Source organism: Pseudophryne corroboree, chromosome 9, assembly GCF_028390025.1.
Source record: "Pseudophryne corroboree isolate aPseCor3 chromosome 9, aPseCor3.hap2, whole genome shotgun sequence".
In the NCBI taxonomy this organism is placed as follows: Eukaryota; Metazoa; Chordata; class Amphibia; order Anura; family Myobatrachidae; genus Pseudophryne; species Pseudophryne corroboree.
Window position 1 is genome coordinate 79,969,066 of NC_086452.1, and position 16,460 is coordinate 79,985,525.

Sequence of the window (16,460 nt, forward strand, 5' to 3'; positions counted from 1 at the left end):
CTTTAAGGATTTCCACCGTAGACTACTGTGTTTGGTGCATTTTAGGAAGTTTTCCCGTGTTAAAAAGGTCCACAATGGAAGCCAAGTGCACAACACAGGGACGTTCAGCAGTCAGGGTTCAGACTGCAGATTTCAGACCCAGGGGGTCAGCTCGGTTAGTAATGTGGGGGAAGTATGGTCCCCACACTGAGACCTTTTGTGATGAATGGACACGAATGACTGTGGGGGATAAAGCACCATTTCCTGGGGTAGGTAGTTTTGACTCAGAGGTATTGCATAATCTAAGGCTTAGGATCTGTCTGATAAAATCCCCAAAACAGAGGATCAGACACACAAACTGTTTACATTTATGGCAACGAGAGAGTGATATACAGAGGGAACTAGCTTACACAGCTGGTTCTAACCCTAGCAGGAAACTGATAGCAACCGCACCACCACCGTACATTACAGGAGCGAAAATGGCTACAGAGAATGACATACTGATATATGATAAGAGTGCACTTAATAAATGTATTAATGACGATAAGAGTGCACTTAATAAATGTATTAATGACGATAAGAGTAAAACTGATAAATGTATAAATTCTAACCCGTGCAAGTTGCACCCCATTTTAAACTTCCCTCAGGAGTACAAGCAAGAAATTGAGCCCAGCACGATGTCGGCACTTTCTCTAGCAGCCACCATACAGGACACCCAAGTGGGCATGGCCCAATCGGTAAGAGCAGTAGTAAAGCCCCATAGCGGAGGGTTAGGTGAGGTCGTGTCCACAGGTAAGTACGGTATTGTAGTCAACACAAGATGGTGTAATTGAACTAAATCCTGTCAGGGTGATCGCAGTCCCCAATGGGAGGACTGACGCTCAGGGAGTCACTCCCGTCAAGGACATTGCTATGCATTGTCCCTGGTCCCGGGCAGAATTGAGGACAATTATGTCGAATTTCCCGATCTCAGAAAAGAACTAGTCGGATGCCAAAGGTTTATTAAAGAATTAGGTAATGCCACTGAACCCACAAACAAAGATTGGCGAACAGTGCTACGAGTATGTCTACCACCCAATATTGACCCTGCAAAATGTATTACTGATTGTAAATTAGACGCAGAAGTACCTCTCACTGAGGAGTACACTCAGGAGAATGTACGACAAATCAATCTGCAATTAGGAGTATATTTCCCTACTGTTGTCAAATGGAATAAAATCTTTTCTATTAGACAAAAAGAAGGTGAAATGGCAGCTGAATATTTCCATAGAGCACTGCAGGAAATGGCTAGATTTACTGGGATCGAAGACATTAAGGATAATGTACATCATAGAGAGGTAGCGGTGTCCATATTAATGGACGGTTTAAAAGAAACGTTGAGAACCAGGGTACAAACCACTCAACCAAACTGAAGAGGTATCTCGGTGGCTGCATTAAGAGAGTCCGCTATCGAGCATGACCGTAATATCCAAAGAACCAGGGAAGCACAGGGAGAGCGGTTGATGGTGATGAGCATCCAAGCACTGGAAGAGGCATCAACTCAACCAAAACCCCAGGCCCCTGGCACATGGAGGAAGCCAAGAGTTTGTTATCTGTGTAAAAGGGAAGGGCATTATGCCAGCAACTGTAACAGCACACATAAAGTCAGACCCCCTAGACAAGAACACGAGCAAAGTTATAACACACGTAATTGGGATCAGGGATCATATAGGAAAAATTTTGGGCCACACCCGTAATCTGCAGCCAGTGAAGTTGATTGTTAGCCTAGGAAGTAAACCTGAGGTCACAGTGAATATAGTTGGTAGATCATAACTTGTAGATACAGGGGCGGCCAGGTAAACTCTATGATTTATCTTTAAATGTTTCCTCTTCATCTCTGACGTTCACCGACAGAACTACAGCTCAAACGTCACATGTCTACTCGGTCTTTTCAGAGGTCTTCCCAACCCCGGTATATCTCACCAACATCATTGTGCCTGGCCATGCACAGAGGGTGGAGAGTGGAAATACTGGTGGGGGAAGACTGTGCAGAGGTACCGGTAGACATGTTGGTGTGACAGCCTGATGGTGAACGGAAATCTGACAATTTTTTTCTTTTTATTATTCTCTCTCTTTTTATTTTTTCATGTTCTACGGATGGTATTTCAATCAACAGTTAAACACATGGTAATGCAAGATTTATGCTCCCTACAGATAAGTCGCTGACTCGGAAAGAATATCGTATCACTGGAGTGTCCGTTCCGGGAAGACTGAGAGGCAGGACTGTTGTCACGGCACCTGAGCACAGAGAACTACAAGATCAGAGGCGGTTATCGTACCAGTTTTCTTTCCCTTCTATTATTTTGTTTACCTCCCATTACCGCTCTTTCTTTCTCCTCCTGCAAGATGGACTTACCCCAAGAGACTGCGTTCCGGGTTTTCCTGTTGACCCTGTTGTTGACCAGAACAGTCTATTTCGGTGAGAGTACCAGAGAGGTCGAGAAAGGATCTGGAATGGGTTCTGATGACAAGGACGGATTAGTAGAATTCCAGGAGCAACACAGTCACCGAGCAAAGGCGAGCATCAGAAAACGATCTAGTAGTCATGACACTAGGAGACATTGTGAAGGATTGTTAGCTGAGGAGAATTGTATCTGTAGAAATTGTGAAAACATAGTTGAGGACGGGTGCATCCAGAGATGTCAGTCCAGCCTTAATATCAACATGGACCGTCATCCATTGAGTGATTATCACTCATTAGTGGGTAAGGTTTTAAACCAAACGGAATGCTGGGTGTGCTCACAAGTACCTCAAGGTCAGAGCAAGTCAGGACTAGTACCGTATCCCTTAACAATAGATGAGGTACTTGAATTAAGGGGTGGAAGACCGGTGGACAAGAAATTTAATATTTCTAGGCCTCCTAGTTTGAAGCTCCACCAATATCATGTGGATAGATCCTTAATATGTTTCAACATTTCCAATACCCGAAAGCCGGGAAATTGGGAAGTGACATGGAACAACCAAACCATGGCATTTTCACACAGAGCCGATAGAATGCCCGTAGACCCTGAACTTATACGCCAAATAGCCGACGGTGGGAGATATTTTCGGTATAGGTACACTCTAGGAAGTAGGACCATGTGGGTTGGGGAAGTATCTCCAGGGTACTGTGCACATATCATACAGCCTGATACGTGTACTGAACAAATGAGAGAGTTAGGGATAGGATTTTTCACTTGGAAGGTTTGCAATATGGTGATGTCATATTCTGTCCCATATGTTCTCCCCGATGATGCATATTTCATATGTGGGAGGAAGGCGTATAAGTGGCTTGCCCCAAACTCAGAGGGATTGTGTTACATTGGAAGAGTGTTGCCAGAAGTAATGACCATTACCCATAATAAGATGAAAGACGTTCACCGCAATGCTCAAGCTCCTTACACTCACACTCACTACGAACACATCGTTAAGAGACACCTTATAGATAGGACAGAGCACGCAGCCTCTGATTTGATCCACAAATCCACCGGGATTCAATTCCTACTCGCGTTAGATAACACCCATACCGCCAGAGGAATTATAAATTTTAGGTATATTCATGCGCTAGCGAACCTGATAGATAATATCACCGAGATGTATGATGACACCTTCAGGTATACTGGGAGGGAGTTGCAAGCTTACAAAACGGAACTGATCCAGCACAGGATGGTTCTCAATTACATCACAGCGGTGACAGGCGGGTATTGTGTCACCCTAGCAACTCAGTATGGTGTGAAGTGTTGTACATATATCACAAACAACACTGATGACCCAACCGAGGTCATAGATCAAAAGATGGACGATATCTTGCAATTGAAGTGGGAGTTCCGAAGGAGACACAACCTTACCCTTACTGCTGTGAGTAATGAACTGACCGGCTGGGTTTCATGGTTGAACCCACGAAATTGGTTCTCAGGTTTAGGAGAATGGGCTCAAAATGTTATCGTGAATGTAGGAAAGTTTCTCCTTTGTATCCTGGGAGTTGTCATAATGATCGGTTTGATATTTAGATGTGTTCGGATTTTAATGCAGTGCAAGCGCAGTACCAAAGTGATGAGTTTGAGGAGCGAGGGCATTGTTACACAAACTGATTTAATTTATGACCCATCAATTGAGACAATGTTGTGATAAGACGTGATTCCACGGTCCGTTTCTTTCACCCGTTTCTCCATTGTTTTTCTCCCAAGCAAAAAGACATCCATTCGGAAGAAGACTACAGACTTTGATGGACATTTCTACAGACTTTGATAGACACTTTGAAGACTTTAAAGACTTTAATGACTTTTTATGGACACTTGAAAGACTTTAATTACCACCCACAGCAAGGATACACCTATCCGGACAAGACTTCAACAGACACCCAAAGACAATTGCACACATTATTATGTGAATGTATTTGTGACATATGTTTCTTATCTTCATCTCTACAATCTTCAGGTAGTGACACACATAGTCGACAGGTGATATAGGTATATATATTAGCACTCACATGTTTTTCTCCCCCTCCATGTATCATCAACTAAATGTGCACCCCATTTGTTGGAACAAGAAGCCGAAAAGAGCTCGGTAGTGTTTGTTGGCCCACTTACAGACCCTTAATATGGGATAAGAAGGATTTAATGTATACTTCGCAATACCTCGAAGCTTATCTAGAACATGTACGGCACGATGATACATGCCCCCCAGACATGAAGTTCATACATACATGCTTTTACTATCCCACTAGGACATACATTTCTCGCCTATTCCTCTCCTCCCTCCACCCAATCATATATAGGTATTTCATATGTATTGTATATTTTTCTGCTTAAATGTTTAGATTGTGGCAGTTATTGTTGACTGCCAAAGGGTCGACTGTCAAAGTCGAAAAATATTGTTATACATATCCTTTGTTCTAACCCCTCATGCACATGCACGCTGCTCGTGCACCCGGTCCCCCGTGCATACACATACCCGCAAGTTGCGTAAGAGACGCTCCAGCGACTCGTGCGCATGATATGTGTATTTACGGCGGAGTTTGTGAGCGTGTAGCGTGCGACTCGAACGTAGCATATTTAACCCAAATAGTGCATTTTGTAGATATAGTTCCCTTAGATAATGTCAGCGAGTAATGTTAGTTTAAACAGTTCCTGGACAGAGAGATTCGTCTTTGCATGATAGGAAGGGTCAGACAAAGGTTGGTAGGTGGTGTCTGGTATCCAGCTGTAGGGTATTTTTAGGGTAACATTCCGGTGTTAGTTAGGAAAAGATCGCTTGCTCCTGCGTATAGTTATGTACAGAAGAAGATTATGAACATTAACTGTATTTGCTGTAAATTACACATGCGGCGGGAATCCAGAGGATACCTCCCACCAGAGCAGTTGGGGAAGGACATTGCCTACCTGTTCAAATCCACCTATGACCTTTGCTGTAATGTAAGGACACATCCCTGTGTCCAATGAACAATGAGATTACAGTGACCATTGTATTGTGAATGTATGTTGTGTATAAAAAGACCACTGTTGCCTGGCCAGCACACAAGACTCTGAAGGCTTTCTCCCTGATAGCTGAGGACTGGTCCAGGACGCGCTTGTGAACGATTCCCCACGTATGTATATTCTCTGTAGCCATTATTCTCTGTTATTCTGTTAGATTTCCTTTTCAGCCTGTAGTGTATAACTTGTACCTGTTTTCCCCTTTTCTCTGAATAATCCACTGCATTGTTAGAGCCCAGTGGTTTACCACAAACAGTGTTGTGTTTTTTACTTTCCTGCCTGGGCTTTTAAAGTAGATTAAACTGTTTAACCTGTTTTAGATTAACCTGCATCGTTAAGGTGTATGCACTGCGGATACTTTGTATCGCCAGTGCTATTTAAGGTTTAAAGTATAAGCATATCATCACATTGTTTCATTAATAAGGTTTACAGTATTTCAATCCGTGTGCGTACGTGCCGCGTGTGCGTCGCACCCACGGCACAGCGTCTGATACGCTAAGTGCGTATCCATACGGTACTCAGTACGCAAATAGCGTACTTAGTCCGTAGTGTGTGTAATAAGTCTAGCGGCCATAGCGGCTCCACGGTAACAGTGTATAGCTTTATGTTTTAAGATAATATTTGACATTATCAGGCTTTTGCCGGCTAACGAAGTTTTGTGTTTTTGCCTCAAATCAAATTGGGCAACCCATCCCCCCAACCCCCCCCCCCCCTTCCCCTTAGGGACGCAGTTAGGTTGCCCATTTACTACACATACTATCTTTATTTCGTGTATTAACCTGCGTCACACCCTTCTTTTGCAGGACGGTAGTTAGATCCGCACTTTATATGATTTGTCAGCCATTCATACACATCTACTGGCTGTCCGTGTCGGCTCTTGCCTGCGACATAACCCGGTTTCCGGAGCTGCAGGCGGTGCGCTGGTTGGGGCGTAGAGGCCTCCACTGGGACGGCCTGCGGGACTGGCTTCAGGCGGCAGTTGGCCGATTTGGGTACCCAGATGTTTCTGGCAATGATCTGGTGCGCCGCACTGGGCTCGACATTCGCCTCGAGATCAGACGTCAGCTGTTGGAACTTCTGGCTGACTGGCCGTTTTGCCTGATCCTCTGGTCATACATCGTCCCTCGGCGGTCTTGGCATGGAGCCTTTAACCCCGGGGCGATTGACCTAGTTCGGAGGCGGGTCAATTCGGTTGTCAGTCGTGCTGTCCTCCAGAATGGCAGGCTGGTCGTGCAGCACGGTGGTATCTCCTTCCGTGATCCGACACAGTACTGGTCTGACGGGGTGCATTTGTCGCCGGCTGGCTTGCTGATCTTCTTGGAGTACATTATTCACGTTCTTAGGCCCTCATTCCGAGTTGTTCGCTCGCAAGCTGCTTTTAGCAGCTTTGCACACGCTAAGCCGCCGCCTACTGGGAGTGAATCTTAGCTTCTCAAAATTGCGAACGAAAGATTAGCAATATTGCGAAAAGACTTCTCTGTGCAGTTTCTGAGTAGCTCGAGACTTACTCTGCCAGTGCGATCAGTTCAGTGCTTGTCGTTCCTGGTTTGACGTCACAAACACACCCAGCGTTCGCCCAGACACTCCTCCGTTTCTCCAGCCACTCCCGCATTTTTCCCAGAAACGGTAGCGTTTCTTCACACACTCCCATAAAATGGCCAGTTTCCGCCCAGAAACACCCACTTCCTCTCAATCACATTACGATCACCAGAACGAAGAAAAAACCTTGTAATGCCGTGAGTAAAAACCCTAACTGCATAGCAAATTTACTTGGCGCAGTCGCAGTGCAAACATTGCGCATGCGCAATAAGCGGAAAATCGCTGCGATGCGAAGAAAATTACAGAGCGAACAACTCGGGATGACCACCTTAGGTCCCTTTAGGTGGTTTTTTCTTGCGTTAGTTCGTGTTCTGCTTTTTAGGTCTTTTTAGTTAGTTTTGTTCTGCTTTTTAGGTCCCTTTAGTTAGTCTTTTCGGAGTTCAGTGGCGGTGGCAGGTTGGTAACCTGGCAGTTGGCCGGTTTCTGAACGGTTACTTAATTTTAATTATGAGTTCAAGGTTAGTAAGTTTGGGTGTACTTTTAGGTAAATTTTATAGTTTTATAATTAGTTTACGGGCATCACTTTACCAAGTGGGTCCATATAACTGGTATAAACATATGTGGATGGCGGGGCCGGTGGCCCAATTTTTACCATGGAGGGGCGGAGCGTACCTCCGTCCCTGCAACTGTTGGTGGGCAGGGGTAGTGGCAGAAGGTCCTTGGATTTTTTGATTTTCGATGTCTGGGATGGAGGCAGGAGGCCGATCCCGGAACATCTGGGGCAGATGGCTCCCTCACACATATGTTTTTTAATGTTTGTTTTTCTGTATTATAATTTTGATCACCCATGTTACGTTTATCATGTTTAACCGTTCTTCTCCCCGCCACCTTAGTTAGAGAGGGAAGTCTGCATTTTAGTTTTAGTATTTAATAGAGATGAGCGGGTTCGGTTTCTCTGAATCCGAACCCGCCAGAACTTCATGTTTTTTTTCACGGGTCCGAGCGACTCGGATCTTCCCGCCTTGCTCGGTTAACCCGAGCGCGCCCGAACGTCATCATGACGCTGTCGGATTCTCGCGAGGCTCGGATTCTATCGCGAGACTCGGATTCTATATAAGGAGCCGCGCGTCGCCGCCATTTTCACACGTGCATTGAGATTGATAGGGAGAGGACGTGGCTGGCGTCCTCTCCATTTAGATTATAAGAGACTGAGAGAGATTTACTGGAGCTGACTAGGAGGAGTACTGTTACTGTAGAAGTGTAGAGACTGAGTGGAGAGAGTTTACTAGTGAGGACAGTGCAGTTTACTTTATAATCCGTTCTCTGCCTGAAAAAAGCGATACACAGCACACAGTGACTCAGTCACATACCATATCTGTGTGCACTGCTCAGGCTCAGGCCAGTGTGCTGCATCATCTATTATCTATATATAATATTATATATATCTGTCTGACTGCTCAGCTCACACAGCTTATAATTGTGGGGGAGACTGGGGAGCACTACTGCAGTGCCAGTTATAGGTTATAGCAGGAGCCAGGAGTACATAATATATTATATAGTGAGTGACCACCAGACACACAGTGCAGTTTATTTAATATATCCGTTCTCTGCCTGAAAAAAGCGATACACACAGTGACTCAGTCAGTCACATACCATATCTGTGTGCACTGCTCAGGCTCAGGCCAGTGTGCTGCATCATCTATTATCTATATATAATATTATATATATCTGTCTGACTGCTCAGCTCACACAGCTTATAATTGTGGGGGAGACTGGGGAGCACTACTGCAGTGCCAGTTATAGGTTATAGCAGGAGCCAGGAGTACATAATATATTATATAGTGAGTGACCACCAGACACACAGTGCAGTTTATTTAATATATCCGTTCTCTGCCTGAAAAAAGCGATACACACAGTGACTCAGTCAGTCACATACCATATCTGTGTGCACTGCTCAGGCTCAGGCCAGTGTGCTGCATCATCTATTATCTATATATAATATTATATATATCTGTCTGACTGCTCAGCTCACACAGCTTATAATTGTGGGGGAGACTGGGGAGCACTACTGCAGTGCCAGTTATAGGTTATAGCAGGAGCCAGGAGTACATAATATATTATATAGTGAGTGACCACCAGACACACAGTGCAGTTTATTTAATATATCCGTTCTCTGCCTGAAAAAAGCGATACACACAGTGACTCAGTCAGTCACATACCATATCTGTGTGCACTGCTCAGGCTCAGGCCAGTGTGCTGCATCATCTATTATCTATATATAATTAGAGATGAGCGCCTGAAATTTTTCGGGTTTTGTGTTTTGGTTTTGGGTTCGGTTCCGCGGCCGTGTTTTGGGTTCGAACGCGTTTTGGCAAAACCTCACCGAATTATTTTTGTCGGATTCGGGTGTGTTTTGGATTCGGGTGTTTTTTTCCAAAAACACTAAAAAACAGCTTAAATCATAGAATTTGGGGGTCATTTTGATCCCAAAGTATTATTAACCTCAAAAACCATAATTTACACTCATTTTCAGTCTATTCTGAATACCTCACACCTCACAATATTATTTTTAGTCCTAAAATTTGCACCGAGGTCGCTGTGTGAGTAAGATAAGCGACCCTAGTGGCCGACACAAACACCGGGCCCATCTAGGAGTGGCACTGCAGTGTCACGCAGGATGTCCCTTCCAAAAAACCCTCCCCAAACAGCACATGACGCAAAGAAAAAAAGAGGCGCAATGAGGTAGCTGTGTGAGTAAGATTAGCGACCCTAGTGGCCGACACAAACACCGGGCCCATCTAGGAGTGGCACTGCAGTGTCACGCAGGATGGCCCTTCCAAAAAACCCTCCCCAAACAGCACATGACGCAAAGAAAAAAAGAGGCGCAATGAGGTAGCTGACTGTGTGAGTAAGATTAGCGACCCTAGTGGCCGACACAAACACCGGGCCCATCTAGGAGTGGCACTGCAGTGTCACGCAGGATGGCCCTTCCAAAAAACCCTCCCCAAACAGCACATGACGCAAAGAAAAAAAGAGGCGCAATGAGGTAGCTGACTGTGTGAGTAAGATTAGCGACCCTAGTGGCCGACACAAACACCGGGCCCATCTAGGAGTGGCACTGCAGTGTCATGCAGGATGTCCCTTCCAAAAAACCCTCCCCAAACAGCACATGACGCAAAGAAAAAAAGAGGCGCAATGAGGTAGCTGTGTGAGTAAGATTAGCGACCCTAGTGGCCGACACAAACACCGGGCCCATCTAGGAGTGGCACTGCAGTGTCACGCAGGATGTCCCTTCCAAAAAACCCTCCCCAAACAGCACATGACGCAAAGAAAAAAAGAGGCGCAATGAGGTAGCTGACTGTGTGAGTAAGATTAGCGACCCTAGTGGCCGACACAAACACCGGGCCCATTTAGGAGTGGCACTGCAGTGTCACGCAGGATGTCCCTTCCAAAAAACCCTCCCCAATCAGCACATGATGCAAAGAAAAAGAAAAGAAAAAAGAGGTGCAAGATGGAATTATCCTTGGGCCCTCCCACCCACCCTTATGTTGTATAAACAAAACAGGACATGCACACTTTAACCAACCCATCATTTCAGTGACAGGGTCTGCCACACGACTGTGACTGATATGACGGGTTGGTTTGGACCCCCCCCAAAAAAGAAGCAATTAATCTCTCCTTGCACAAACTGGCTCTACAGAGGCAAGATGTCCACCTCATCTTCACCCTCCGATATATCACCGTGTACATCCCCCTCCTCACAGATTATCAATTCGTCCCCACTGGAATCCACCATCTCAGCTCCCTGTGTACTTTGTGGAGGCAATTGCTGCTGGTCAATGTCTCCGCGGAGGAATTGATTATAATTCATTTTAATGAACATCATCTTCTCCACATTTTCTGGATGTAACCTCGTACGCCGATTGCTGACAAGGTGAGCGGCGGCACTAAACACTCTTTCGGAGTACACACTTGTGGGAGGGCAACTTAGGTAGAATAAAGCCAGTTTGTGCAAGGGCCTCCAAATTGCCTCTTTTTCCTGCCAGTATAAGTACGGACTGTGTGACGTGCCTACTTGGATGCGGTCACTCATATAATCCTCCACCATTCTATCAATGTTGAGAGAATCATATGCAGTGACAGTAGACGACATGTCCGTAATCGTTGTCAGGTCCTTCAGTCCGGACCAGATGTCAGCATCAGCAGTCGCTCCAGACTGCCCTGCATCACCGCCAGCGGGTGGGCTCGGAATTCTGAGCCTTTTCCTCGCACCCCCAGTTGCGGGAGAATGTGAAGGAGGAGATGTTGACAGGTCGCGTTCCGCTTGACTTGACAATTTTGTCACCAGCAGGTCTTTCAACCCCAGCAGACCTGTGTCTGCCGGAAAGAGAGATCCAAGGTAGGCTTTAAATCTAGGATCGAGCACGGTGGCCAAAATGTAGTGCTCTGATTTCAACAGATTGACCACCCGTGAATCCTTGTTAAGCGAATTAAGGGCTGCATCCACAAGTCCCACATGCCTAGCGGAATCGCTCCCTTTTAGCTCCTTCTTCAATGCCTCCAGCTTCTTCTGCAAAAGCCTGATGAGGGGAATGACCTGACTCAGGCTGGCAGTGTCTGAACTGACTTCACATGTGGCAAGTTCAAAGGGCATCAGAACCTTGCACAACGTTGAAATCATTCTCCACTGCACTTGAGACAGGTGCATTCCATCTCCTATATCGTGCTCAATTGTATAGGCTTGAATGGCCTTTTGCTGCTCCTCCAACCTCTGAAGCATATAGAGGGTTGAATTCCACCTCGTTACCACTTCTTGCTTCAGATGATGGCAGGGCAGGTTCAGTAGTTTTTGGTGGTGCTCCAGTCTTCTGTACGTGGTGCCTGTACGCCGAAAGTGTCCCGCAATTTTTCTGGCCACCGACAGCATCTCTTGCACGCCCCTGTCGTTTTTAAAAAAATTCTGCACCACCAAATTCAAGGTATGTGCAAAACATGGGACGTGCTGGAATTTGCCCATATTTAATGCACACACAATATTGCTGGCGTTGTCCGATGCCACAAATCCACAGGAGAGTCCAATTGGGGTAAGCCATTCCGCGATGATCTTCCTCAGTTGCCGTAAGAGGTTTTCAGCTGTGTGCGTATTCTGGAAAGCGGTGATACAAAGCGTAGCCTGCCTAGGAAAGAGTTGGCGTTTGCGAGATGCTGCTACTGGTGCCGCCGCTGCTGTTCTTGTGGCGGGAGTCCATACATCTACCCAGTGGGCTGTCACAGTCATATAGTCCTGACCCTGCCCTGCTCCACTTGTCCACATGTCCGTGGTTAAGTGGACATTGGGTACAACTGCATTTTTTAGGAGACTGGTGAGTCTTTTTCTGACGTCCGTGTACATTCTCGGTATCGCCTGCCTAGAGAAGTGGAACCTAGATGGTATTTGGTAACGGGGGCACACTGCCTCAATAAATTGTCTAGTTCCCTGTGAACTAACGGCGGATACCGGACGCACGTCTAACACCAACATAGTTGTCAAGGACTCAGTTATCCGCTTTGCAGTAGGATGACTGCTGTGATATTTCATCTTCCTCGCAAAGGACTGTTGAACAGTCAATTGCTTACTGGAAGTAGTACAAGTGGGCTTACGACTTCCCCTCTGGGATGACCATCGACTCCCAGCGGCAACAACAGCAGCACCAGCAGCAGTAGGCGTTACACGCAAGGATGCATCGGAGGAATCCCAGGCAGGAGAGGACTCGTCAGACTTGCCAGTGACATGGCCTGCAGGACTATTGGCATTCCTGGGGAAGGAGGAAATTGACACTGAGGGAGTTGGTGGGGTGGTTTGCGTGAGCTTGGTTACAAGAGGAAGGGATTTACTGGTCAGTGGACTGCTTCCGCTGTCACCCAAAGTTTTTGAACTTGTCACTGACTTATTATGAATGCGCTGCAGGTGACGTATAAGGGAGGATGTTCCGAGGTGGTTAACGTCCTTACCCCTACTTATTACAGCTTGACAAAGGGAATACACGGCTTGACACCTGTTGTCCGCATTTCTGGTGAAATACCTCCACACCGAAGAGCTGATTTTTTTGGTATTTTCACCTGGCATGTCAACGGCCATATTCCTCCCACGGACAACAGGTGTCTCCCCGGGTGCCTGACTTAAACAAACCACCTCACCATCAGAATCCTCCTGGTCAATTTCCTCCCCAGCGCCAGCAACACCCATATCCTCCTCATCCTGGTGTACTTCAACACTGACATCTTCAATCTGACTATCAGGAACTGGACTGCGGGTGCTCCTTCCAGCACTTGCAGGGGGCGTGCAAATGGTGGAAGGCGCATGCTCTTCACGTCCAGTGTTGGGAAGGTCAGGCATCGCAACCGACACAATTGGACTCTCCTTGTGGATTTGGGATTTCAAAGAACGCACAGTTATTTGCGGTGCTTTTGCCAGCTTGAGTCTTTTCAGTTTTCTAGCGAGAGGCTGAGTGCTTCCATCCTCATGTGAAGCTGAACCACTAGCCATGAACATAGGCCAGGGCCTCAGCCGTTCCTTGCCACTCCGTGTGGTAAATGGCATATTGGCAAGTTTACGCTTCTCCTCCGACAATTTTATTTTAGGTTTTGGAGTCCTTTTTTTACTGATATTTGGTGTTTTGGTTTTGACATGCTCTGTACTATGCCATTGGGCATCGGCCTTGGCAGACGACGTTGCTGGCATTTCATCGTCTCGGCCATGACTAGTGGCAGCAGCTTCAGCACGAGGTGGAAGTGGATCTTGATCTTTCCCTAATTTTGGAACCTCAACATTTTTGTTCTCCATATTTTAATAGGCACAACTAAAAGGCACCTCAGGTAAACAATGCAGATGGATGGATTGGATACTAGTATACAATTATGGACGGGCTGCCGAGTGCCGACACAGAGGTAGCCACAGCCGTGAACTACCGCACTGTACTGTGTCTGCTGCTAATATATAGACTGGTTGATAAAGAGATAGTATACTCGTAACTAGTATGTATGTATAAAGAAAGAAAAAAAAACCACGGTTAGGTCACTGGTATATACAATTATGGACGGGCTGCCGAGTGCCGACACAGAGGTAGCCACAGCCGTGAACTACCGCACTGTACTGTGTCTGCTGCTAATATATAGACTGGTTGATAAAGAGATAGTATACTCGTAACTAGTATGTATGTATAAAGAAAGAAAAAAAAACCACGGTTAGGTCACTGGTATATACAATTATGGACGGGTTGCCGAGTGCCGACACAGAGGTAGCCACAGCCGTGAACTACCGCACTGTACTGTGTCTGCTGCTAATATATAGACTGGTTGATAAAGAGATAGTATACTCGTAACTAGTATGTATGTATAAAGAAAGAAAAAAAAACCACGGTTAGGTCACTGGTATATACAATTATGGACGGGCTGCGGAGTGCCGACACAGAGGTAGCCACAGCCGTGAACTACCGCACTGTACTGTGTCTGCTGCTAATATATAGACTGGTTGATAAAGAGATAGTATACTCGTAACTAGTATGTATGTATAAAGAAAGAAAAAAAAACCACGGTTAGGTCACTGGTATATACAATTATGGACGGGCTGCCGAGTGCCGACACAGAGGTAGCCACAGCCGTGAACTACCGCACTGTACTGTGTCTGCTGCTAATATATAGACTGGTTGATAAAGAGATAGTATACTCGTAACTAGTATGTATGTATAAAGAAAGAAAAAAAAACCACGGTTAGGTCACTGGTATATACAATTATGGACGGGCTGCCGAGTGCCGACACAGAGGTAGCCACAGCCGTGAACTACCGCACTGTACTGTGTCTGCTGCTAATATATAGACTGGTTGATAAAGAGATAGTATACTCGTAACTAGTATGTATGTATAAAGAAAGAAAAAAAAACCACGGTTAGGTCACTGGTATATACAATTATGGACGGGCTGCGGAGTGCCGACACAGAGGTAGCCACAGCCGTGAACTACCGCACTGTACTGTGTCTGCTGCTAATATATAGACTGGTTGATAAAGAGATAGTATACTCGTAACTAGTATGTATGTATAAAGAAAGAAAAAAAAACCACGGTTAGGTGGTATATACAATTATGGACGGGCTGCCGAGTGCCGACACAGAGGTAGCCACAGCCGTGAACTACCGCACTGTACTGTGTCTGCTGCTAATATATAGACTGGTTGATAAAGAGATAGTATACTCGTAACTAGTATGTATGTATAAAGAAAGAAAAAAAAACCACGGTTAGGTCACTGGTATATACAATTATGGACGGGCTGCCGAGTGCCGACACAGAGGTAGCCACAGCCGTGAACTACCGCACTGTACACTGGTTGATAAAGAGATAGTAGTATACTCGTAACAACTAGTATGACGACGGTATAAAGAATGAAAAAAAAACCACGGTTAGGTGGTATATAATACAATTATGGTTGGACGGACTGCCTGCCGAGTGCCGACACAGAGGTAGCCACAGCCGTGAACTACCGCACTGTACACTGGTTGATAAAGAGATAGTAGTATACTCGTAACAACTAGTATGACGACGGTATAAAGAATGAAAAAAAAACCACGGTTAGGTGGTATATAATACAATTATGGTTGGACGGACTGCCTGCCGAGTGCCGACACAGAGGTAGCCACAGCCGTGAACTACCGCACTGTACACTGGTTGATAAAGAGATAGTAGTATACTCGTAACAACTAGTATGACGACGGTATAAAGAATGAAAAAAAAACCACGGTTAGGTGGTATATAATACAATTATGGTTGGACGGACTGCCTGCCGAGTGCCGACACAGAGGTAGCCACAGCCGTGAACTACCGCACTGTACACTGGTTGATAAAGAGATAGTAGTATACTCGTAACAACTAGTATGACGACGGTATAAAGAACGGAAAAAAAACCACGGTTAGGTGGTATATATTATAATACAATTATGGATGGACGGACTGCCTGCCGAGTTCCGACACAGAGGTAGCCACAGCCGTGAACTACCGCACTGTACACTGGTTGATAAAGAGATAGTAGTATACTCGTAACAACTAGTATTACTATGACGACGGTATAAAGAAAGAAAAAAAAAACCACGGTTAGGTGGTATATAATACAATTATGGATGGACGGACTGCCTGCCGAGTGCCGACACAGAGGTAGCCACAGCCGTGAACTACCGCACTGTACTGTGTCTGCTGCTAATATAGACTGGTTGATAAAGAGATAGTATACAATACTACTAATATACTGGTGGTCAGGCACTGGTCACCACTAGTCACACTGGCAGTGGCACTCCTGCAGCAAAAGTGTGCACTGTTTAATTTTAATATAATATTATTTATCATGTACTCCTGGCTCCTGCTATAACAACCTGCAGTGCTCCCCAGTCTCCCCCACAATTATAAGCTTTATATACAATACATTGA